The sequence below is a fragment of the Quercus suber genome, unplaced genomic scaffold, assembly GCF_002906115.3.
Source record: "Quercus suber isolate HL8 unplaced genomic scaffold, Cork oak 2.0 scaffold_451, whole genome shotgun sequence".
Taxonomy (NCBI): Eukaryota; Viridiplantae; Streptophyta; class Magnoliopsida; order Fagales; family Fagaceae; genus Quercus; species Quercus suber.
In genome coordinates, this window is record NW_027069902.1 from 161,360 (window position 1) to 165,343 (window position 3,984).

Below are 3,984 nucleotides of genomic sequence, written 5' to 3' on the forward strand. Positions count from 1 at the left end.
TCAAATTAAGCCACCATTGTAAGGTACTCCCGTCTGAGGCAACCAATCATCACCCAACAAGAAGTTAGCCACAGTGAAATTAGCAGCTTCCGTAGCATTATTAATTACATGGTAAGTAGGCCATGAAACTCTGTTTGTAGTGTTTGATCCGGGACCCGTGTTATTATACTCGACATAGTACAATGTGCTTAGTGCAAAATCTCCCTTCCAAGCAATCCAACCAGCAGGGTTTATCAAACTATCCATGAAAGTTTCCATGTAAATTGTCTTAGAGTAATTCTTCCATGGCCTTCCCAGGTACGTCTGAAAAGTAATATTGCTCCAAGCCAACTCATCAGCAGCTCCAATAGTACAATTATGAATCGAAATACCTGTATTTTGATTCGGATCAGTTCGACTTTGTGCTGTGATGGAATTGAACTGTCCACTCATTGGTAATCGGGGGTAAATGTTACAATTTTGAAAAACAACCGCAGCGTTACCAAATATGAAATCTACTGTGCCATATATGTCACACTCTCTATAGAATTGCCTGAGAGAATGTGTATATAAGGTGTCTTGGTATGCTTCAAAGCTGCAGCTATAAAATGTAGACATATCAGCCCCATTTCGAACTGTTACTGCTTGGTACTTAATTGCTCCAGCAGTATTGCGGAAAGTTATGTTCACTGCCACAAACCCTGGTGCAACCACAACTGCAATATGAATATCAAAATCCATTAGATCATGCCGAAGTTAAAAAACCAATTACTATAAAAGTTGTCTAATACTTACTTCTTATTGTTGGTTCTTGTTTTATTTTAGAACCTTTCAAAATATGATCATCTCTTTAAGTTAGTCAAAATAATCTTATTTTATTTTTTAATCTGCCCCTCCCTCCTTTATTTGAAAAAAAAAAAACGTTTTTTATTAATTTATTTGAATTTGATTTAAATAATATATTACCAAATATGAAATCTACTGTGCCATATATGTCACACTCTCTATAGAATTGCCTGAGAGAATGTGTATATAAGGTGTCTTGGTATGCTTCAAAGCTGCAGCTATAAAATGTAGACATATCAGCCCCATTTCGAACTGTTACTGCTTGGTACTTAATTGCTCCAGCAGTATTGCGGAAAGTTATGTTCACTGCCACAAACCCTGGTGCAACCACAACTGCAATATGAATATCAAAATCCATTAGATCATGCCGAAGTTAAAAAACCAATTACTATAAAAGTTGTCTAATACTTACTTCTTATTGTTGGTTCTTGTTTTATTTTAGAACCTTTCAAAATATGATCATCTCTTTAAGTTAGTCAAAATAATCTTATTTTATTTTTTAATCTGCCCCTCCCTCCTTTATTTGAAAAAAAAAAAACGTTTTTTATTAATTTATTTGAATTTGATTTAAATAATATAATTAAAAAAATTGTTGTTATTAATAAATTAAATATTATTATCATATAAGGTTACGTTTTCTTAAGGGAAGGCCACATAACTTGAACAATAAATATAATAAGTCTAGCACATTGCTACAAAAAAATTTCATAATTATTAAGATGACTTGTTAATTATAATCGAGTAAAATAATAATAGTATCCTTCTTGGATTATGTGAAAATAATGTTATATTAATACAACTTGTTATATCAGCAAATTGTTTTTAAAAAACAACCAATTTTTGCTTAACTCCTACCTACTATGCCTATAACATATTTGTCAAAGAATTAAAAATAAATAAAATAAAAACCTAGAACATATCATATTCGAATGGCATACCATAGAATTAAAAAAGGGAAATAGTTCTTAGTGTTGGGTTACACGTGTGAGTGAAGTCCCACATTGAATAAAGATAAAAAGAATGAGTGGTTAATATAACATAACGGAGATAAATACCTTGGGGAGCTTCCTTAAGTAGTTAATATAACATATAGAGACACACTTTAACCCAAAAGGCCTAAGCCCAATGGGTATGTGCTCAATTATGTTATATTAACCACTTATTCTTCTTATCTTTATTCAATGTGGGACTTCACTCACACGTGTAACCCAACAAACCTTGGGGAGCTTCCTTAAGTAGTTAATATAACATATAGAGACACACTTTAACCCAAAAGGCCTAAGCCCAATGGGTATGTGCTCAATTATGTTATATTAACCACTTATTCTTCTTATCTTTATTCAATGTGGGACTTCACTCACACGTGTAACCCAACAATCTCCCCCTCACGTGTGAGTCTCTGCCACTCTGTGGGCTTCAAGACTTCTCTGTGGGCCATGAATAAGTCCTACTCGCTCCCCCTTGCTTAATGGACTTTTTCACTTCATCAGCGCGTCATCCATGGGTCTCTCATACGTCATCCATGGGAACAACGTGTCAACCCTGCACGCACATCCATAGGAACCCCGCACGTTCATGTCCATGGGAACCTCGCACCATACCATTATTTAGCACCACGTGAGTCTTTGCCTCTCTGTGAGCTTTGAACAAGTTCTACTCACTCCCCCTTGATTAATGGGCTTTTCACTTCATCAGCGCGTCATCCATGAGTCTCTCGTACGCCATCCATGGGAACCACGTGTCAACCTCGCACGCACATCCATGGGAACCCCGTACGTTCATGTCCATGGGAACCTCGCACCTCATCATTGTTTAGCACCATTTGCAATATTCCTTTGTTGGGCTTTTCTTTTCTCCAGGATTTTTGTGTGTGGGCCATTAAGGCTTTCTCTGTCCCTGCTGGGTAGGGACCATGAACACCTCACCACCTTCGCCGCACACCACCATGAGCTCTGATACCACTTGTCGGGAGATAAATACCTTGGAGAGCTTCCTTAAGTAGTTACTATAACATATAGAGACACACTTTAACCCAAAAGGCCTAAGCCCAATGGGTATGTGCTCAATTATGTTATATTAACCACTTATTCTTCTTATCTTTATTCAATGTGGGACTTCACTCACACGTGTAACCCAACACTTAGTTCTTACCAAATGTTGCAGAATTGAAGGTTGTGGAATTGTCCACGAAGCTGCGGTTGCCTGTGATAATTGTCTGATCGATACTATCTCCTATCATCATCAAGTTCCTCTTGTTCACGGTAATGGACACATACTCTTCGTACACACCAGCCGTGACATAGATCAAGAAGTACCCGTCAGTAGCAGCAGAATTGTTTGGAGCTGCAAAAATAGCGTCATTGATGGTGGTGAAATTTCCACTTCCATCTTGACTCACAGTCGCGATGGCAGGCACCACAACCTTATCCACACCCTGTAACTGAATTAGATTTCTCCGACTAACTGACTCGTAAATTGTGCGCGTCCTGCTTGACATTTTTAAGGGTAAGTGTCCATTTTGAAAACCGAGTTGTTTCTTTGTAGGTTTCCATGTGGTGTTTCGCTCTTTCTTAGGCACCCAACCCATGGTAAAAAGAGCCAGAGAGACACTATATAGTTTAGTATTGAAGTTTAAAACAGGATGAGTGAGGCCTTTATTTATGCTCCAAGCTGAAGCTGTCTCTTGCAGACCATCCAAACAAGTTTGCTCATTTGTTAAAATGGCACTAAGCAAGGTTTGGATGTGCTCAGCTTTTCTCCTAGAAAGAGTTTTACTAGTTCTGTGAACAATTGGAATGTGCTTAAGAGAAAATCCTTGTTGAGTCCAGCTAGTAGCCTGCAATCCTTGAGTGCTTTAATTACTGATTTTGTTAAGGTGGATTTGTGCTTTAGATAGTTGTCTATCATTGTCAAAAACTTGCGGGATTGAGACAAAGATTTTCGGACTGAATACCTGCAATGGTCATAGACATTGGCAGTATGGTTAGGGAGCAGTGTTTTGCAATAGTGAGGATGTGGTGTGGACTCGCAAATTGTTTCTGCTGAGACTAGACGGGTTGGATTGCTATTATTAACAGTATCCTCATAAGATGGAGAGGTAAACAAGGCAAGGATAACGAAACATGAAAATGTAAAGAAAGTGAAGAGCTTTGAAGCCAT

General features: G+C 37.8%; 1 pseudogene; it reads right to left on the reverse strand.

Annotated features, from left to right (window-relative positions):
• On the reverse strand, window positions 1–3,984 carry LOC112016368 (probable pectinesterase/pectinesterase inhibitor 20; annotated as a pseudogene).